Below are 22,420 nucleotides of genomic sequence, written 5' to 3' on the forward strand. Positions count from 1 at the left end.
TAATCAGCACAATGTTTCCCTCCCCCCCGCTTCAGCAATCAATCACTTGCTTCAGTTACCATAAAAATCTCAAACTTTGGTTAGCAGTTAGTAACTTTAAAAGCCTCATTAGAATCTGGCACGACCTACTGATCTCCCATTATTTCCCACGACTTCCTAACACGCAATCTGGGCTCTGTTTCAGCAGTTCCCATAAACACCAGCTTCCCTTTGCTTTCCCTGACTTCGCACATCTAGAAAACCATCTGTTTTTCCCCTATTCTGTACAAACACTGTCTTTTTTGACACCCAAAGCTAGTCTCACCTCCTGAAAAAAGTTATCTTTGCTTATGCTAACTTAGCTTTTATGATTTCCCCACCTCTAGACTTCTGTTAGCCTCGAAAAGTCATCCCGTGGTTGAATAGTACTTACTGGTCTTTTCTCTTCAACCTGATTGCAAATTTGGTGAAGCACAAAACATCTCATATTTTTCTAGTTCATTTCAGTACATAACTGCGTCTCTCTGTATAAGAAGTACCTTAGCATCTCACTGTGTGCTAATGGAGGCACATTCATTTATATTTATTTTTTTAAATTTTTATTTATTTATGATAGTCACAGAGAGAGAGAGAGAGAGAGAGGCAGAGACATAGGCAGATGGAGAAGCAGGCTCCATGCACTGGGAGCCCGCCGTGGGATTTGATCCCGAGTCTCCAGGATCGCGCCCTGGGCCAAAGGCAGGCGCCACCCAGGGATCCCACATTCATTTATATTTAAATCCAGAAATATTGCTTTACCCATCATTGTGGGAATGCTGGTTTGGTATAATGATTTATCCCAAAATGCCAAAAGATATTGCAAAACACAATTATTGCTGTGTGGTCAGCCTTAATCCTCCATAAAAATGACATATGTGTTCTGTCATTGCTTTTTCTGACATTTGTCCTTATGTGTACCTTATTAGGTTGCCTAATTAAAAAAAAGTTTTTTAAAATCAAAATACTACTAAATGTTTTTTATGTGCACAATCCTATAAATATGCAGGTGTATGAATCCCTAATTTGGGTCAGGTCATGATTGTTTTGATTTTAGTGAAACAGGAGCAACAATTGTTTAGAAAAGAGCTTGCTTTTATTGAAACTGGCATATTTGCCCTTAAATTAAGCATGTGTTTGGCAATTTATTTTGTAATGTTATTAATTATCACTATTTTGACTATGGGGTATTTAATTTTTCACATTTAACATTTGGTACTATTATGTAAGTGACTGACTCATGAACTATAATCCAAATCCTCGATGTGCTTGAGAGCTCATGGAAGGCTTAAGAGAAGTAAGCAAATTAGAGGAATGCAAAACCTAAATAAATGTTCAGGTGAATCAATACTAAATAGAATTTATTAACAAGAATATTGATGAGCCAGAGCATCTAATTTTATATTAGTATTCTATTTCACTTTAACTTATGTTAATTAGTAAAATGTTCTCTCTTTTTTTATAAACAAGATATCAACTATTTTGGTTTTTTTTCAAAGATTTTACTTATTTATTCATGAAACACACGGAGAGAGAGAGAGAGGCAGAGGCAGAGGGATAAGTATACTCCCTGTGGAGCAGGGAGTCCAATGTGGGACTCTATCTCAGGACCCCGGGATCACCACTGAGCTGAAGGCAGACAGTCGCTTGGCCACCCAGTTACCCTCAACTATTTCGTACATTATACACATATATGTATATATATATCATATACTCATCATAGATATATACACACACATATGCCCTTATGTATATAGATCATATATACATCATATATATGGTGAATATATATTATATTATAATATATTAATTATATATTGATTATAATAAATAATTATATATTATATAAATATATAATCAATATATAATTAATATATCACATATCATATATTAATTATTATATATTTAATATATAATTAATATATATTAATATAGTATAAATATATATATATTCCTGGAGGTAAGAAACATGTATAAAATGTATTGTGCATGTACTTGAGCAGCATCCAAGGAAGATACATTGTGATTATTACGACTACAGCATATCCATTGTTCATCACAGCAAAGTTGATCTGATATATTATTTAAAGAGTCACTTGAATGGTTACAAGTTACAAACCTATCAGTTGGGTTACTATAACTAGTCCTCAGCTCTAGACAACCAGATGCCCTGTTTCTGTCTAGAGGACAGGTTTTCTAAATAGCCAAAAGCTGCTGATAAGCATTCTCTATCCTCCCCACATCTAATGAAACTGGTTAATCACAGAAATATCCTGTGATGAATAAAAACAATAACTCTTGGGTTGCCTGGGTTGCTCAGTAGGTTAAATCACCCACTTTTGGTTTTGACTCAGGTCATGATCTCAGGATCCTGAGATGAAACCCCACTTTAGGCTCCAGGCTAGGCATGGAGCCTGCTTAATTAAGATTCTCTCTTTTTGGGCAGCTCCCTGCATGGAGCCTGCTTCTCCCTCTGCCTGTGTCTCTGCTTCTCTCTCTCCTCTCTGTGTATTCTCATGAATAAATAAATAAAATCTTAAAAAAAAAACTTAAAAAAAAACTTAAAAAAAAGATTCTCTCCTCCTCTGCCTCTGTAATCCCCTCTTAAAACAATAAAATAAAATAAAATAAAATAATAAAATAAAATAAGCAAGAGCTCTTGTGTTATATATCCTGGGTTTGAACCCTGACTCTGTCACTTATAACAAGGTGTATGATCTTTGAATAATTGTGTAAGTCCTTTGTGCCTCAGTCTTTTCATGGGTAAAGTGGGAAAAACAGTAATATCTATTAAGATTATTGTGAGAATTAAATTACATTATATAGGCCCTCAGAAAAAAACTAGACGCACAGTAAACACCAAAGAAGTCTGCATTATTTTCATTACAAGTTACACTTATAATTCATAGGTAGGCAAATAAGCCTAAAAAGATTTTACTTGAAATATCAAAGTAAATCATGAGCAGATGTGGGTATATACAGTAAGTACCCAGATTTCTTGATCTTACTAATTAACTCCTCGGAGAATAAAATATTATTCCTCGTAATAATAAGAATTTGTGACAGCAGACATTTTAAAATTCAGCTTTATCCATATTTTCCTTACTTATTATCAGAAGTACTCCATAAACATTTCAACCCTAACAGTTCTTCACAATACTAGGATGGGCCTTTCTTAGCTGTCTTTGGATCTACATTATTAGTCTGTCCTACAGATAGTGGGTACTCAAAAAGTGTCAGTTGAAGAGTAAGTCCTGGTCTATCTTAGTCCTAGTCTATCTACTTAGCATGAAGAGCAATGATCTGAAAGTATTTCTCATTTCCTCATCTCACTGACCAGAAGATAGTTAAGTCTACCAGTATACATGCATAAATGGCTTTGATTCTGACATTGTTCTCATCTTCACCAAAATTCTGCATTTCTCTACGAATATCATGTAACTTCAGCTTATTCTCTAAGGTAAATACAAAAAAAGATTCCCTCAACCTTAAGATAAACAGCCAAATTTAATGACCTCAGAACATTCCTTTGGAGACCACATTCATTTTTCTAAGTGTCCAATAGAGTGTGCTAGTTCACTATGTAACAGTAGCAATTTAGAGGTGTAGTCAATTGTTCACACCTATTTTGAGGATTTGATTTGCTTGAAATAATTGGAAGAGAGAAGTGAGAGTGTATTCTTAATAAAAACAAAACAAAGTTCAGCAATTTAATTCTATGTAATGTATGGGCATATGCAGAATAAATATATAAAAAAGAAAAATAAAAATTGCGAGTTTTTTTAATATGGATTTGCTCTACAACATTCTACCCTACAAACTAAAAAACAAAAGCTCTTATTATTTTATACATACTAAAACTGTATACTTCTGTTCAATTGTACTCAACATTTTAAGCTTCCATATTAAAAATAAGTATGTGCCCTCACAGTTTTCATAGGCTATAACTTTATAAACTCAACATATTTCTTTTGATTTTAACAACAAAAACCTTCCAGAGATATGATTGAAGAGTATATTCAATGCATTCAAACCAGTATTTATTGGGCAAAATTAACATGGAAAACATACCAAAGTGTCATGAGCAAGCAAAAAAGGCAAGATGGACAAAAAGTATAGTCCAAATACCTCAAATGATTAACCTCTACTTACCCTTTATTTTTATGGAATTATCTAGCATTTAGAAAAAATGAACTCTTTAGTTACAGACGACGAGTGTCTTTGCAATTTCGTTTTCTGTGTGGTGTGTGTGTGTGTGTGTATGTTTGTCTGTCTGTGTCCTATGGGAAATTGCTCAGAAACCTTGCTAAATACTTGCTGAGACTACTAGGGGACTTGGTAGCCTGGCAGCACCTTGGCATTTATTTTTCTGCCCAATGTGACCATATTTTCAACTCAGACTCTGTAGCAGACATTTGTCATTGTTTTTGGCTGCCTATTATGAGATCTCATGATTCTTGGAGGGAGCAGAATCAACTTTATCCTATAGAAACTAAAAATGTCAGAAGTTCACTGCCCCAGCCTTCTTTGCACCTGGGCATAGAAGCTCTGTTAGTCAACAGGCAGCTATTCTGGAGACAGAAGCCCCCCGAGCCCCCAAATTCAGGAAGTCGTGAGCCTGTGTTGTAGTCGTCATTCTCAGAGCACCAGGGTCCTCAGTGCAAACTGTAATTCTTACAACTCAGTGGCAAAACAAGTTTCCTTCCTCATCAGATCAGTTTTGTGTATGATTTGGGCTATTGTTTCCAGCTGTGTAACATGAAGCCTGGTTCTCCAGACTTCCTGTTGATTCCATCAAACACATAATTTTTTTTTCGACTTACATCAATCAAAGTCAAATTCTGTCACTATTCAGTAACACAGAATGGTGATATATTTGTCATTCCGAAGTTACTTTTCTCAACAAAAGTCATTTATAGTTCCTTCCTTCCATTACTCTAGGACACAGAATTTTAATGAATTGCACAAATCAAAGGGGAACAGCTCCAATACTCAGGATGACCAGAAGAGACCCAGCTGCAAACAGCCAGAGAGCAAAGCCATAGTCCATGGTGATGTAAGCAGGTGGCTAACACTGTGTGGAGTTTGTGGATACAAATCTCCACAGCTGAGTCTTATGGTGAAACTTGAGCAAGTTCATGAGTAGAGTCTGAGAGGAAAGATTGAAATAAGAAACAACAGTTGGCAGAGATAAAGGGGGCAAGACTAAGAGATACACAAAATGTAAAATGCAAGGAAACACTAAAATACTAAAAATGAAAGGAAGAAGAAATATAAACCAACAAAGTGATTTCTGATTGCCTGTCCTTTGGTGAGGAAATATAAAAGTTTATATTGAAATTCCACAAAATCATATACAATTTTACAAAATGTATTTTAAATGTGAAGTGCAGTCATCAATAGTTTATATAGAATCTATTAACTAATAATCTCCAACAGTGCGTTCTAAAAACCAACAAATACACAAATATGGAAAAAATAAGGGAAGAAAGGTAGAAAGGAAGGAAGGAAGGAAAGAAGAGAAAGAGCAAAACAATAGATAATTTCATTTCTCATTGTCTATGAATTCCTTGGGAATGAATCCTTCTTAAGGGATAACTTCCTTAGGTTTTCCTCTTTCTCTGGTCAGTGACTACATCTCCTGGTGTAATACATACTGGTTGCTATGAGGAGGAAGAGTGTGGCTTTTCTTCTGCATTTCCTTCTTTCTTTGCCATGTAGGCATTCTGATTGGCTCACCCAGAAGCAGGTTCAAGGTGTTTCCTTATATACATCATATTTTGAGTTGTACTGAATCTGATTTCATAATAAGTACTTTTCAAACTCCCTTTGAATATTGTTTCTCTTTTCTAAGAAATTAAACCTAATTTCCAGGGAGGTATTTGGGCTCCTTGTTGCTCATGGACTCTGCATTACTATAGATGCCATATTGGTGTTTCAAGTGACAGTGAGATTTATCAGCTACTTGTGTGTATGTAGATATTTACATATCTATGTAGATATTTCTTGTCCTTCATTCACTTCTCCTATGTATGAGCACAAAGGAGTCTTGAGTGGGGAATATTTAGGAATTAGAAGAGAGAGTTGGCTGGACAACTAGAAAGAGTAAATAAGATTGGAAAATCTTGGACAACCCTAGTTTAGACATTTCCTCAGATAAACAATATGGGGAAGAAAAGTATAGGTTTGTTGGGTAAGATGACATACCCAGACAGTTTCAGATCTGCTGAGTTTGAGCTCTCTATGAGGTATCAAGATGACAATGTTAATAGGTATTTGGAAGTGGAGTAGTTTTGGTAGAAAGAATAGGATTTCAAAATCAGACAGACTGTTGTTCAAATTTTGAGTTTTCTACCTTCTAGCTGTGGGACCCTGATTACATAGAACATGAGATTTGATTCTCCTGGTGCAAAATGAGACTAATAACACTGGCAGATAAATACCCATGTTTCCTAGTCTCTGCTAAGTTCATCCTTTGCTGGCCAAAGACTAGATATATAGACAATGAGTGTCTTACGTTTCCAATAATAGAGAGCAGGATGCTTTGTGGCCTGTCAGACTTTGTTGTGAAAATTACTGCCCTGGATAAATGGAAAACAGAGATAGAATGCTATTCCCTTGAGAGGGCTCAATCAATGTAGCTTCTTTATTTTTCCAAGAACTGGTTTTATCTTGCTCTGGAGTTCCCATTTCCCCTTGTTGGCAGATAAAAACCTTCAAAGGTACCAGCAAAATACAACAAACTCCCCTGACTTACGTGACTATTAAGTCAATCTAAAGAACTTGGAATTTAAATTCCCTTTATTAGATTTTTTTAAGTTTTATTGAGTATAATTGACAAATTGTAAGTAAGATATTTAAAGCATACAACATTATGATTTATATACACATACATTGAGAAAAGATCCCCCATGGAGCTAATTTACACCACAGAGTATCTCCTGCAAAATATTTTTGCCTTCTTATTCGACTACCTGAAAGGGCATCTGGGTGCAGAGAATACAGTAGCTTCATCAGAGTTATTGGGCTTAAACTGAAGACTTTCAAACTTCTACTTTCCCTCTGTTGTCTCTCTTCTCAGCTACGGAAGGTGGTAGGTGACTTGTCAGGCTGGAACCCTGAACGAGCAGTGAGTGAGTAGTTTGACCTCACCATGCTCTGTCTTGGTATCCGTGGCTGAGTTCTGTGTTTGCTGCTCCATTCTTTAGATATGAATACTGAGCTAAGAGGTCCCTCTGTCCAGAACCCTGACGTCTGGAGTCCATAGACTCCTAGCACCTCTATCTTCTCTCCAGGACTCATAAGGTCCTGCATGCTGTTGATTGTGGGAAGGAGCGTTGTGCTGGGGCACAGGCTCATGCTCATCCACCTGGTCTTTTTATCACTCAGGCTTTACAACTGCACTAACACAATGAAACCTTGAAGAAATTCAGAACACAAGTTCAGATTTCTTGGATTTTCCTCTAGTTTCTCTCTATCTCTCTCTTTTCCCCCGTCTGTATCTGTCTCTCTGTGTGTCTCTCAAATCGTCTATATTCTTCATCTTCTCCACATCTACCAAGCTCAGGAACAGAAGCACTACATTCTTCTCAGGGACTCAGGTGGCATCTTCAGTGTGACAAATGCCCCTACACGTCTCCCCTTCTCTCCAATAGGAAAATCTCATGCAATAGGCATGTCTTTCTGCCTGGAAACTTCCCTATGTCATATCATTCCCCTCTATCCCCATTCTATGTTTTTGTTGTCATTGTTTTAGAAGCTCACTCACCTCATTTGTCCCCTGGGAAAATAAATTCCATGGATTTGCCTTAATGGAAATAGATGGAGAGGAAGAAAAGACACAACATGGGTTATCAAGAGGGAGACTACATTGAAGAATCTTTAAAAACTATTATCCCTGTTTAAAAAGCCCCACAAAACTAAGTGAAGTAAACACAAGCTGCAGATATAGGGGAGACATTGCAAAGAGGTTTTAGGTTGCATGCTTGATTATCATTGGCTTTCTGAACTTCTAGGCTGAGAAGTTTTTGGAGACCACGTCCAGGTGTGGCCAGAAACAGTGACAATTGATTAGCAATGTCCATCACGGGAGAGGGTGGAGAGATGAATTGTATATAATTGCCATCACTGATATAGCACAAAGATCATGAAATTTGGAGTGAGATGGATTTGGCTTCAATTCTAGCTTTTCAGCTTGCTTTCTCTTAGGAGCTTTTATATTCTTATATAAATAAGTACATTTTAAAATAAATGTGGATTCATTTTACTTTTATATTTTATATGTACAGAAGTTCTAGAAAGCTTCTATAATTTTGTGTATTAGCTTTTTATATCTAGCTGCTTCCAAGGAGATATATTTCTTTTAAAAACAAGCCAGATTTTGCTACCTTAATAATTCAAAGCTATTTCATCAGGTATCCATTTGGGGTTAATTCTGTCAGCAAGCTGTTCCTATTTCATATAAAATTATTGAGTTTGGTTTCCAATAAGATTCAGCGTATGGTAACAATAACAAAAAAGACATTTTGTGTGCCTACAGTAAAAAAGAAAAATGTTCTCTGTTTCCTAGTGCCCTGGAAAAACATCCTATCAGCATAAAATTTTAATTAAAAACCCAAATAATTTATCCAAGTGATTATAAGATCTCTTCCCCTCCCCAGATTCATTTTTTTGTTGTTTACTTACATGTTTATTTTTGTACTTTACATATATCATCATTTGCGTTGTATGTATAAAATTGAGATGTAGAGCAGTGGGTAAGGCACTTTCACAATGCCCTAGGATGACCACCTGGGGCAAGGATTGTGACCAAGGGGAACCAAAACAAATGCTTTGTTCATTTATTCTTATCAATTAAGTATGTGTGGGGTCAAGCCCTTATAACCCATAAGAAGAGTCAAACAATGCCACACTAGTTTGGATGATTTTTGTGAAGAGGAGGCCATAAAAGGTGAACTAGAAGAGGTGGGAGGTGATTAGGGTTCCCAAAGGGTTAACTACTGATGGCTCTCTCAACCCTAAGTGTGCTTCTGGGACCAGGAAAATCAGGGAGCACAGGGAGAGCGGCTGAGGGGAGTGGTGCCCCAGGATACTATGAGATCTCACAGTGGTGAAAGGCAGTGTGGGTTCCTGGGAGGATGTGCCAGGGCAGAAAGTATCCTGGGAGGACACTCCTGCATAGAACATCAGAAGCTCCCCCAAGTAGCCAACATCTGGGAGCTGAAAGCACAGAATGGTTTAACAGGCTTGCCTGCAAAGGAAGAAGAGGCTCTGGCCTTCAGGGAACTCCACACACTTCACACCGCCAGCCTGGAGATGATCTTTGAGGGAAATGCTCTTCCCTCCTTCCCAGGCACTTCTGCCCTCCTGAGCCCTTTCCTCTATATAAATATAAATATAAATATAAATATAAATATAAATATAAATATATAAATAAACAAACATATATTTTATGAATGAATTGGTATAAAGATAAATATAATCCAGGCTGGATTCATGATTACACGGTCATAATCATTATATGCATTCTTTCTTCTGATTTTAAATTGAAATTAAGATGTTTCTGTGGGTCCGGGGCACTGTGCTCACATGGGTAAGCTGACCAAAGAGGAAGCTGGCCCTGCAATCTTGGGCAGATAATGGTACCTCGGACCAAAATGAAGAGAAGGGGAAATATCTATTCAAGAAGGAATTTCTGAGATACAGATTATAAATTGGACATTTATAGAGATTTTAATAAATCACTAGACAAAAGAAACAAGGATGGATTAAGAAAATGGAAATATGGCAAAAATATTTTAAGGGGATTTGGTCAGAGTCATAGGTGAAATTATAAAATCATTTTTATATGAATCATTTTTATGTTTGCACATATCCAAGTGATAATTAGTAAATAATATTCAAGGTAAGGTAAATAAATGTACTTACATTTATGCTTAAGCATTATTTTTTACTGTGAAAACAGTTATAATGTTTACATTAATAATAAGGCCTGAGTAGCAATATTCAACTCTCATTTTAACTTTTGGGACACCTTTATCCTTAAAGTACTCTGGAGTTAGGAGGTAGTAGTTTTTTGTTTTTTATTTGTTCTTATTGAAGTTCAACTTGCCAACATATAGTATAACATCCAGTGCTCATCTCATCAAGTGCCCTCTTCAGTGAGTGTCACCCTCACCCAGTCACCCCAACTCCCTTCCCACTTTCCCTTCCGCAATCCTTTGTTTGTTTCCCAAGTTAGGATCTCTCATGTTTTGTCTCCCTCTCTATTTTTTTCCACTCAGTTCCCCTCCTTCCCTTATAATCCCTTTCACTATTTCTTATATTCCTCGTATGAGTGAGACCATATGGTGATTGTCCTCCAATTGATTTACTTCACTCAGTATAATACCCTCTAGTTCCATCCACGTCAAAGCAAAAGGTGGATATTTGTTGTTTCTAATGGCTGAGTAATACTCCATTGTACATATAGACCACATCATCTTTATCCATTCATCTGTTGATGGACACCAAAGCTCCTTCCACATTGGGCTATTGTGGACATTGCTGCTAGAAACATTGGGGTGCAGGTGTTCCAGTGTCTCACTGCATCAGTATCTTTGGGGTAGATACCCAGTAGTTCAGTTGCTGGATCGTAGGGCAGGTCTATTTTTAACTTCCTGAGGAACCTCCACACTGTTTTCCAGAGTGGCTGTATCAGTTCACATTCCCACCAACAGTGTAAGAGGGTTCCCTTTTCTCTGCATCCTCTCCAACATTTGTTGATTTCTGTCTTATTAATTTTCACCATTCTCACTGGTGTGAGGTGGTATCTCATTGTGGTTTTGATTTGTATTTCCTTGATGGCTAGTGATGTGGAGGTTTTTCTCAAATGCTTGTTGGCCATGAGTATGTTTTTTTTTTTTTTTTTAAAGATTTTATTTATTTATTCATGAGAGACACAGAGAGAGAGAAAGAGAGAGGCAGAGACAGGCAGAGGGAGAAGCAGGCCCTATGCCGGGAGCCTGATGTAGGACTTGATTCCCGGTCTCCAGGATTACACCCTGGCCTGAAGGCGGTGCTATACCGCTGAGCCACCTGGGCTGCCCAAGTATTTCTTATTTGATGAAATTTCTGTTCATGTCTTCTGCACATTTCATGATTGGATTGTTTGTTTCTTGGTTGTTGAGTTTAATAAGCTCTTTATAGATCTTGGAAACTAGCCCTTTATCTGATATGTCATTTGCAAATATCTTCTCCCATTCTGTAGGTTCTTTTTTAGTTTTCTTGACTGTTTCTTTTGCCGTGCAGAAGCTTTTAATCTTGATTAAGTCCCAATAGTTCATTTTTGCTTTTGTTTCCCTTGCCTTCATGGATGTATCTTGCAAGAAGTTGCTGTGGCCAAGTTCAAAAAGGGTGTTGCCTGTGTTCTCCTCTAGGATTTTGATGGAATCTTGTCTCACATTTAGATCTTTCCACCATTTTGAGTTTATCTTTGTGTCTGGTGAAAGAGAGTGGTCTAGTTTCATTCTTCTGCATGTGGATGTCCAATTTTCCCAGCACCATTTATTGAAGAGACTGTCTTTTTTCCAGTGGATAGTCTTTCCTGCTTTGTCAAATATTAGTTGCCCATAGAGTTGAGGGCCTATTTCTGGGTTCTCTATTCTGTTCCATTGATCTATGTGTCTGTTTTTGTGCCAGTATCGCACTGTCTTGATGATCACAGCTTTGTGATAAAGCTTGAAATCTGGCATTGTGATGCCCCTGCTCTGGTTTTCTTTTTCAATATTCCCCTGGCTATTAGGGGTCTTTTCTGATTCCATTCAAATCTTAAGATTATTTGTTCCAACTCTCTGAAGAAAGACGATGGTATTTTGATAGGGATTGCATTGAATGTGTACATTGCCCTGGGTAGCATAGACATTTTCACAATATTTATTCTTCCAATCTATGAGCATGGAATGTTTTTTCTTTTTCTTTCTTTTTTTTTTTTTTGGAATGTTTTTTCATCTGTTCATGTCTTCTTCAATTTCTATCAGAAGTGTTCTGTAGTTTTTAGGGAGTAGATCCTTTACCTCTTTGGTTAGGTTTATTCCTAAGTATCTTATGATTTTGAGTGCAACTGTGAATGGGATTGACTCCCTAATTTCCCTTTCTTCAGTCACATTGTTAGTGTGTAGAAATGCCACTGATTTCTGGGGATTGATTTTGTATCCTGCCACATTGCTGAATTGCTGTATGAGTTCTAGCAATCTTGGCGTGGGGTCTTTTGGGTTTTCTATATACAGTATAATGTCATCTGTGAAGATGGAGAGTTTGACCTCTCCTTTGCCAATTTGAATTCATTTTATTTCTTTTTGTTGCCTGATTGCTGAGGCTAGGACTTCTAGTACTATGTTGAATAGCAGTGGTGAGAGTGGACATCCCTGTCGTGTTCCTCATCTTAGGAGAAAGGCTCTCAGTGTTTCCCCATTGAGAATGATATTGGCTGTGGGCTTTTCGTAGATGGCTTTTAAGATACTGAGGAATGTTCCCTCTATCCCTACACTCTGAAGAGTTTTGATCAGGAATGGATGCTGTATTTTGTCAAATGCTTTCTCTGCATCTATTGAGAAGATCCTATGTTCTTGTTTTTTCTCTTGTTGATGTGATCTATCACATTGATTGTTTTATGAGTTTTGAACCAGTCATGAATCCTGGGGATAAATCCCACTTGGTCATGGTGAATAATCTTTTTATTTTTATTTTTACTTTTAAAAAATTTATTTATTTATTTATTTATTTATTTATTTATTTATTTATTTATTTATGATAGTCAGAGAGAGAGAGAGAGAGAGGCAGAGACATAGGCAGAGGGAGAAGCAGGCCCCATGCACCATGAGCCCAACATGGGATTCGATCCTGGGTCTCCAGGATCACGCCCTGGGCCAAAGGCAGGCGCTAAACCGCTGTGCCACCCAGGGATCCCAAATAATCTTTGTAATGTACACTTGGATCCTATTGGGTAGTATCTTGTTGAGAATTTTTGCATCCATGTTCATCAGGGATATTGGTCTGTAATTCTCCTTTTTGGTGGGGTCTTTGCCTGGTTTTGGAATCAAGGTGATGCTGGCTTCATAGAATGAGTTGGGAAGCATTCTGTCCCTTTCTTTCCTTGAAAACAGCTTTAGTAGAATAGGTATTATTTCTTCTTTAACCATTTGATAGAATTCCCCTAGGAAGCCATCTGGCCCTGGAGTTTCGTGTCTAGGGAGGTTTGTGATGACGGCTTCAATTTCCTCTCTGATTATTGGCCTCTTCAGGTTTTCTATTTCTTCCTCTTCCAGTTTTGGCAATTTGTGGTTTTCCAGAAATGCATCCATTTCTTCTAGATTGCCTAATGTGTTGGCATATAGCTGCTCATAATACGTTTTTAAAATCAATTGTATTTCCTTGGTATTGGTTGTGATCTCTCCCTCTTTCTTTCGTGATTTTATTAATTTGAGTCTTCTCTCTTTTCTTTTTAATATGGTTGGCTAAGGGTTTATCTATCATATTAATTCTTTCAAAGAACCAGCTGTGATTTTGTTGATCTGTTCTACAGTTTTTCTGGTCTCTATTTCATTGAGTTCTGCTCGAATCTTTATTGTGTCTCTTCTTCTGCTTGGTGTAGACTTTACTTGCTATTCTTTCTCCAATCCCTTTACGTGAGGTTAACTTGTGTATTTGAGTTTTTCCCAATTTTTTGAGGCTTGTATTGAGATGTAATTTCCTCTTAGGAATGCTTTTGCTGTATCACAAAGATTTTTAATGGTTTTATCTTCATTTTTATTAGTTTCCATGAATCTTTTTATTCTTTTCTAATTTCCCGGTTGACCCATTCATCTTTTAGTAGGATGCTCTTTAACCTTCATGTGTTTGAGTTTCTTCCACATTTCTTCTTGCCGTTCAGTTCTAGTTTCAAAGCATTATGGTTTGAAAATGTGCGGGAGACAATCTCAATCTTTTGGTATCAGTTGAGACCTGATTTGTGACCAGTATGTGGTCTATTTTGGAAAAAGTTCCATGTGCACCTCAGAAGAATGTATATTCAGTTGCGTTCAGATGGGAAGTTTTGTATATATCTGTAAAATCCATCTGGTCCAGTGTATCATTTAAGACCCTTGTTTCTTTGGTGATGTTGTGCTTAGAATATCTGTCATTTGCAGAAAGTGCCATGTTGAAGTCTCCTCCCATTAGTGTATTATTATCTAAGTATGTCTTTACTTTGGCTATTAATTGATTGATATACCTGGCAGCTCCCACATTAGGGGCATAAATATTCATGATTGTTAGGTCTTCCTGTTGGATAGATCTTTTAAGTATGCTATAGTGTCCCTCTTCATCTCTTACCACAGTCTTTGGGATAAGCTTTAATTTATCCGATATGAGGATTGCTACCCCAGCTTTCTTTTGACGACCATTTGAATAAATGGTTCTCCACCCCTTCAATTTCAGCTGGAGGTGTCCTTAGGTCTCAAATGAGTCTCTTGTAGACTGCAAATAGATGGGTCTTGCTTTTTTATCCAGTCTGAAACCCTTCATCTTTTGATGGGATCATTAAGCCCATTCATGTCCAGAGTTACTATTGAAAGATATGAATTTAGTGTCATCATAATACCTATTCAGTCCCTGTTTTTTGGACTTATTTCTTTGGACTTCCTCTTTCTTTTACAGGGTCCCCTTTAATATTTCTTGCAGAGCTAGTTTGGTGGTCACATATTCTTTCAGTTCCTGCCCATCTTGGAAGCTCTTTATCTCTCCTTCTATTCTGAATGAGAGTCTTGCTGAATAAAGTATTCTTGGCTGCATGTTCTTCTCATTTAGTGCCCTGAATATATCCTGCCAGCCCTTTCTGGCCTGCCAGGTCTCTGTGGAGAGGTCTGCTGTTAATCTGACATTTCTCTTCATATCAGTTAAGAATCTCTTCTCTCAAGCTGCTTTAAGAATTTTCTCTTTATCTTTGAAATTTGCAAGTTTCACTATTAAATGTTGAGGTGTTGAACGATTTTTATTGATTTTTTTGGGGGGTCCTCTCTATCTCATGGATCTGAATGCCTGTTTCCTTCCCCAGATTAGGGAAGTTCTCAGCTATGATTTGTTCAAATATGCTTTGTGGTCCTCTCTGAGTCTTTTCTGGAATCCCAATTAGACCTATATTCTTCCTTCTCAAGCTATCATTTATTCTCCTAAGCCTTTCTTCATGGGCTCTTAATTGTTTTTCTCTTTTTTCCTCAGCTTCCTTACCATCAACTTGTGTTCTATGTCACTCACTGTCTCTTCTACCTCATTAATCAATTAGAGCATCCAGTTAGGATTGCATCTCATTTAATCTATTTTTAATTTCAGCCTGATTATATCTTAAATCTATAGTAACAAAGTCTCTAGAGTCCTTTATGCTTTTTTCCAGAGCCACCAGTAGCTTTATAATTGTACTTCTGAATTGAATATCTGATATCTTATTGAAATCCAAATTCTGTAACTATGTGGCAGAGAGTACTGTTTTAGGTTCTTTCTTTTGTGGTGAATTCTTCCTTTTAGTCATTTTGTCCAGTGCAGAGTGGCTGTATGAACAGGCTGAGTCAAAAATGTCAACCATGACTTAAGTAAAATACACCCTAGATGATTCCGAAGAGGTCAGAGACCAGAAAATAAAAGAAAAAGAACAGAACAAAATAAAACAAAAGGACCAATAAAGTGGAAAACAAAGTAGTAAAAATAAAAAAGTCAAAAATCAAAAACAAAGAACAAATAAAAAGAACAAAAAATAAAGAGGAAAAAGACAAAAAGAAACAAAAAAGGGGGGATGGTGGTGGTGAGGAGGTGGTAGTGGAGAGAGAATGTAGTCTACATTCTACATTGAGGGGTCCCAGAGGGTGATCCTCTTGGTTCTGAGTGTATTTTGTCCTGTATGTTAGAAGATGCTTAATCCCAAATTTATGTAAACCAGAAATACTTATATCAAGCCCCAACAATGACCACAAAAACATAAACAAGATAAAAGAGGGGGGCAGAATGGGAAGGAAGAGAGAATATAATCTCACAGAATGAACCAGTACAGTATCCCACTTGGTTCTGGGTGTTTGTTGGTGGCATTTAGAAGGTATTAGCTTCCACCACTGTAGAACAAAACAAGTTAGAAAAAACAAAAAACAAAAACCCATATCTCATTTATCTACCAAAATTTAATAGAATATGTTGAGGGGAATCCAGAAATGAAAAATATGTCTAAGACATGTAATTGTAGAAACATGAAAATCAAAAAGGTATAAAAATCTTAGAAATGAAAAGCTGGTAAAATATTGTAGTTAAGGTGTAGATCAGTGCAGCCGAGCTGCCTGGGAACATCTAGGCCAGTGCGGACCGGGAGACTGCATTAGTTATCGTGGGGAGCTGACTCCAGAGCTGCAGAGCCGGCTGCTACCATTTCCCCCTCTGTGTTTCCCTTGCGCGGGGCCGGGGGAGGGGGCTGCAGGGAACAGAGGCCTCCCCGGATAAAGAGCTTCCACTGAGCGCTGACTGGTGGGGGGCGGGGCGGCTCCCCCAGGTACCACACCTGAGAATCAGCACAGCAGGGCTCTCCCCGAGAAGACCAGCTGGAAGAACAGAGGAAGAGCAAGTTTACTGAACAAGCAACATGGGAAAGCTCCAGGATTGAGGGAAAATAATCAGCTGTGCTGATCTGCGCAGTTTGGGAGTGCCTAGAGGCAGGAGAGTCCGCGCCGCTTCTGCCTGTCCCAGGGTGAGCACAGGATTGCTGGCTTTGTGCACTTGGGCACCCTAGGATCCGGAACCCTGTGCTGCTGGACCTGTGCTCCTCCTGGGGCCGCCTCTTCTGAAGGGAATGGGGCTCAGCCACCTCCGTCAGGAGCCAGCCTGCCTGCCTGCCTGGCGTCTCCCAGATGCCCCGAGGCCGTGCACCCCAGCCCTTTACCCATATCGGATCGCCGTGTGCTGGCGCTTTCCCTGGCGCCCCTCCTCTTAGAGTGACTCCAGGAATCTGGGGGCTTCCCTGCCCCTCCTGCAATTCTGCCCAATTTCCCTGCTGAGCGCTTTTCCAGTCAGGGAAAACTCAGGTGCAGATTTTTAAAGTTCTTGCTTCTCCGGGGCTGGGCTCTCCTGCCCTGGAGGCTCTTGCTGCTCCCCCCTTTAGTCCTGCTAGTCCCGGTGCCCCTCCCCCACGTGATTCTTTTTTATTTTTCTTTCCCCTTCCTACCTTGTTAGAAGCGGAAACTTTTCTCTCTGTAGCATTCCAGCTGTTCTCTCTTTAAATCTCAGGTCAAATTCATAGGTGTTCAGGATGATTTGAAAGTTATCTAGGTAAATTTGTGGGAGCAGGGAGTTGAGGACCCTACTCCTCAGCCCTCTTGCCCCTCCCTCCTGCTTAAGCATTTTTAAATGTAGACCTGAAAGCATTTAGGTTATTTTAAATTTAGTCTTTGTAATTGCTGATTGTGAAATTTCAGTAAGATTTTTGGGAACTTGGAGGATTTTAACGAATTTCAATTGTGTTTGTTGATATGACTTAATTCTGTCAAATGTGTCTAAAATATTTAGTTAAGTTTGTTCTTAGGCAAGGTTCGGTATTACCTAGAATAAATCATAAATGTGCTACTATTCATTTGTCTGAATTTTAAACGTTAGGGAAATTATATAAGCAAATAGTTGAGTCAGTATTGATATCAAATTGCCTATTAAATATAGCACCAAATCTCCATCTTTTTTACTTTTACCAAAAGATATTTTCTTTTGGGTGGCTCAGAGGCTGAGCATCTGCCTTTGGCTCAGGTCGTGATCCCCGGGTCCTGTGATCGAGTCCCACATCGTGCTTCCTTCAAGGAGCCTGCTTCTCCCTCTGCCTGTGTCTGCCTCTCTCTGTGTGTCTCTCAAGAATGAATAAAAAAATCTTTTTTAAAAAAAGATATAGGGCAGCCTGGGTGGCTCAGTGGTTTAGCGCGGCCTTCAGCCCAGGGCATGATCCTGGAGACCTGGGACGGAGGCCCACATCGGGCTCCTCACAGGGAGCCTGCTTCTCCCTCTGCCTGTGTCTCTGCCTCTCTCACTTTCTCTGTCTCTCATGATTGAATAAATAAAAATCTTAAAACAAAAAAAAATCTTAAAACAAAAATAAAATAAAAAAGATATATTAGATATACAACAACAAGGAAAGACAAAGTTACATTTACAAAATCCCAAGAGGTCTCTCTTAGTAATATTTATATGAGAGAATAGGGAAGATGTCTTAAATGAGGCAATAAAACTATGGTAATATTTTATATTAGTTAGCTTTTGCTGTATGGAAACCATCCGAAAACATTAATGACTTAAAATAACAACAATGTATTTAGATCAGATTTTGCAGAGTTGAACTCAGCTGGGCAGTTGTTCCAGCCTGGGCTTGCCCGCTCTAAAACTGTCCTGGTTTCTCATGTTTCTGCAGTTGGCTGGTGGGTTCCCTAAGACTCTAAGTCTATGAGGGGATCAAAAGTGGAGCCTCTCCCACCCTCCAGCTGGCTAGCCTAAACTTGTTCACATGTCACTGCAGAGTTCCAAGAGACTGTGGAAGCACACAAAACCCTCTGAGTCCTAGCTTTTGAACTTGAAAACATTACCTCCTTCGGGTTCCGTTAGCCAAAGCCAATGGGATCCCTGATTCAGATTCAGTGAGAGAAGAATTACATTCTACCTTTCGATGAAGGGAGTTTTCAAGTTATGTTGCAAAGGGACATAAATCCAAGGGGAATAATTAGCAGTCCACCACATATGTAATTATTAAAACTACCCACCTGACATAATTAAGATGTTATAGCTTATCCTCAACAGACTTGTCTTTTTTTCTCCCCCAGAGGCGGAAGTTAAAGAAATTGGAGTACCTCCATCTTTTGAGATAGTCAAATGATCGTGTCTGCAGGACTAGCCAGGGCCCTCATAGAGTACTGGGGTCACTCCTTTGTTTCAGAAATCTTTGCCAGCTCAAGTGTGCAGGATGACTAGATTGTTTGAAACAGCTCCATACCTAGCACAGGGCTGACTTCAGGGAAGATAATGTCTTTTTTAAAAAAAGATTTTACTTATTAAAATGAATAAAAGATTTTATTTATTAAATTAAAAAAAGATTTTATTTATTTATTAAAATAAAATCTTTAAGGCAGACACTCAAGCACTGAGCCACCCGGGAGCCCTAGGGAAGGTAATATCTAAATGATATTTATCATTGTCTTTGACAGGAAATGAAGGAATTAAAACAAAAACAAAAACCAGCAACAGCAAAAAGTAACAAAGCCTACTGAGATCTCTAGCATTTGAAGTTTTAAGATTTCTATTTCTTTGCACTTAAAAGAATGAAAGTAAGGTTTAGCACCCTAAGAAGTTAGTTATCTTTAAATTTGGCAAGTTTTTAAATGATTTGCCTTAGAAAAATTGTGGTTAGTCACATTTATTTCTGAATTCCTATTTTCCTTCAATATACATAAAAATGTAAGCTACTCGAAAGCAAATGTCTTCTTTATATACTTTGTCCTTAGACATCACAGTTGTCTAAGATGGTGTTTGATATGGCAAATGTTAAAAGAAGAATTTGTTAAATGAGCAAATAAATAAAAAGAATTTCTTTTGTCCCTCAGTGGAGATGCTCTTGTCTCTTTTGATTTTATGACAAGATCTAAAATCACTAGAGCAAAGTTATAAACCACTGAACAGTATATTTAAAATAATATTCTTCCAAAGGGAATAAGTCTATTATTTACCTTGGAAATGTGCTATTATGCCATTTTGTTTCGAATATAAATTATAAAATATTTCAAAGCCATAATGATGCTAAACTTTCAAGTATGAGCAAATACTATATATATGTATATTTATTTTCCTCTTTTTTTAAAGATTTTTTAAAAATTATTTATTCATGAGAGACAGAGAGAGAGAGAGAGGCAGAGACACAGGCAGAGGGAAGAGCAGGCTCCCTGTGGGAAGCCCTATGTGGGACTTGATCCTGAGACCCTGGATCTGCTCTGAGCTGAAGACAGATGCTCAACCACTGAGCCACCCAGGCATCCCTATATATTTAATCTGAAAACATAAGTGTAGAATAGTACCCAAGTGTTAAAAACAGGAGGGGAGGGAAAGAGGAAGAGAAATTTTGGTAATGGTGATGGTGATGTTTTCTCCATTCAATAGAAAGATAATTAGACTTAGGCAAAATATTTTTGGCAGTTGTCATCTTAGAATAGATTCACAGAGTCCAAAAGTATGTTTAAGCTTATTTTATGGATAAATTTCTCATGAATTTCAAATGAAATTCAAGCATAAAGGATTTGTGTTCTGGCATTGCAATATTTGCGGTTAACTTCTTGTGAAAAGCTGCACAGAAGTGTGAGTTACAGAGACAAGTTTGAGTTTCTTTTTTGACTAATGAGTCATTGTCCTCTGACATCTAGAAGACTGATATATCAATAGATATTTTCAAGGACAATAAAGAATGAATCAATGTTCAGAAATGTGCGGCAAGAGGGAATCCACCTTTTTGGATTGGATAAAAATAGTTTTCAAAATCAAAATATTCTGCCTGTACTTTTAAAAAAAGTTTTATTTATGTATTTTAGAGAGCAAGACGGAGAATGAGAGTGGGGGGAGCTGCAGAAGGAGAGGGATACAGAGAAAATCTCAGACTCCCCACTGGGTGCCGAGCCCTATGCGGAGCTCCATCCCAGGATCCTGCGATTGCTACCTGAGCTGAAATCAAGTCAGACACTGAGCCACCCAAGCGCCCCCTGTGCCTAATTTTGGAAATTACAACTGCCTTTTCATGTCGCCGCAAATCCCCAGTTCCTCCCCATCCCTGCCCCTCCTATATGCACAGACAGAAACGCAGAGACACCTGGCAGCCATAGGGAGCATATAGGTCCTCCTGTTTAAAATAATATGGTTAATCTTTCCAAAATCAAACTTCTTTAATCACTGTTTCCCTTTTGGGTTTTTGAGTGGCTTTTTATTGCTGCTCATGTTAAGCTCTATTAACGCTCATTAGGTAAAATGGTCTTTCAAGTTTGAAAAATGGCCTTGATTTTTCAAATCATATAGAGAACACAATGAATGAAAGGGAATTGGATGAAATTGAAAGTTTCAAAAGCCTTTTTTATAGGAACTCTGCATACTTGATTGAAATGATTTATGTTTAAAAATGGCTTATATAATTAAATATTGAAATGGAAAATGTCAAGCAGCTATTTGACGAAAAGCATGTTTCCATGACATAAAGTTTGTGAAAGTACATTTTGGGTCCAAATAAATATCATACTTCATGTGTTTGGCAGAAGATTATCACATTTTGGCTGAGGAATTATAGAAGTCCCTCTTTTTTGAGCCCATTGCACTCAGAGAACATTGCCAACGCCTTTAAGAAGCATGTTGGCAGACCCCACCCAGCATCTTGCACTGGACACATGACGTGGCACTGCCTCCTCAGCTGTGGCTTCTTCTTTTATCATTCTGGGTCTTTGTCTTCCCCATGCATTTCTTCAAATTATTTGTTTGACTGTTAATTATTCCCCAGGAACAGAGTGTCCTTTTTAAAATCATTTAAAAATTTTTAAAAATTCCGTTTAGTTAAAACGCAATGTTATATTAGGAACAAGATGTCCTTTAAGATCTGGCCAGATTGTTACTTTCTTGGTAAAGCTTTAGCTGACCTGCCCCAAAAAGGATTAGCGGGGAAAGAAGAATGGAAACTAGACTTTCTGAATCTGGATTGATAGCTGTACAACAGAGGAATGTCGGCATTCAGTGTTCATCTGGGAATGTATTTTCCTCTTGATCCTCTTGAAGGTCCATTACTTGAACTTAGCATCTTGCCTTTAATTTTTTTAAATATCTAATTTTTAAATTGAGGTATAATCAACATACAACATCCTGTTGGTTTCAGGTGTCCATCATAGTGATTTGCTATTTTTAATACATGACAAAATGATCCCATAATAAGTCTAGTTACCATCTATCACCATACAAAGCTATTACAGTATTATTGACTATACTCCTATGCATAGCATCTTCTTAGGGAAGAAGAGATACAATATAAACAGTGGTAGAAAACAATTTAAGAATTTAAAAATAGATTTCTAGGGGATCCCTGGGTGGCGCAGTGGTTTGGCGCCTGCCTTTGGCCCAGGGCGCAATACTGGAGACCCCGGATCGAATCCCACGTCGGGCTCCCGGTGCATGGAGCCTGCTTCTCCCTCTGCATGTGTCTCTGCCTCTGTCTCTCTCTCTCTCTGTGCCTATCATAAATAAATAAAAATGAAAAAAAAAACAGATTTCTATAGGTTCTCATACAATGACATGAATTATATGCCTGCAAACAAATTAGATATACCAGTATCAGAAATCTGACTCTGGTAGGCTTAAAGACTTTTTTTTT

The 22,420-nt window shown here is 37.9% G+C and overlaps 1 protein-coding gene and 1 long non-coding RNA gene across 2 annotated transcripts in view; both read right to left on the reverse strand.

Annotated features, from left to right (window-relative positions):
- Positions 1-22,420, reverse strand: part of UFM1 (ubiquitin fold modifier 1) — a 208,383-nt gene that overhangs the window by 60,992 nt on the left and 124,971 nt on the right. The gene's annotated exons all lie outside the window — the stretch shown is intronic.
- Positions 16,179-17,896, reverse strand: LOC140616395 (uncharacterized). The gene is made up of 2 exons (XR_012016890.1): positions 17,228-17,896; positions 16,179-16,607 (listed from the first exon to the last, which is right to left on the reverse strand). It is a non-coding gene; the product is annotated as an uncharacterized lncRNA (long non-coding RNA).

Source organism: Canis lupus, chromosome 24 (assembly GCF_048164855.1).
Source record: "Canis lupus baileyi chromosome 24, mCanLup2.hap1, whole genome shotgun sequence".
Lineage (NCBI taxonomy): Eukaryota > Metazoa > Chordata > Mammalia > Carnivora > Canidae > Canis > Canis lupus.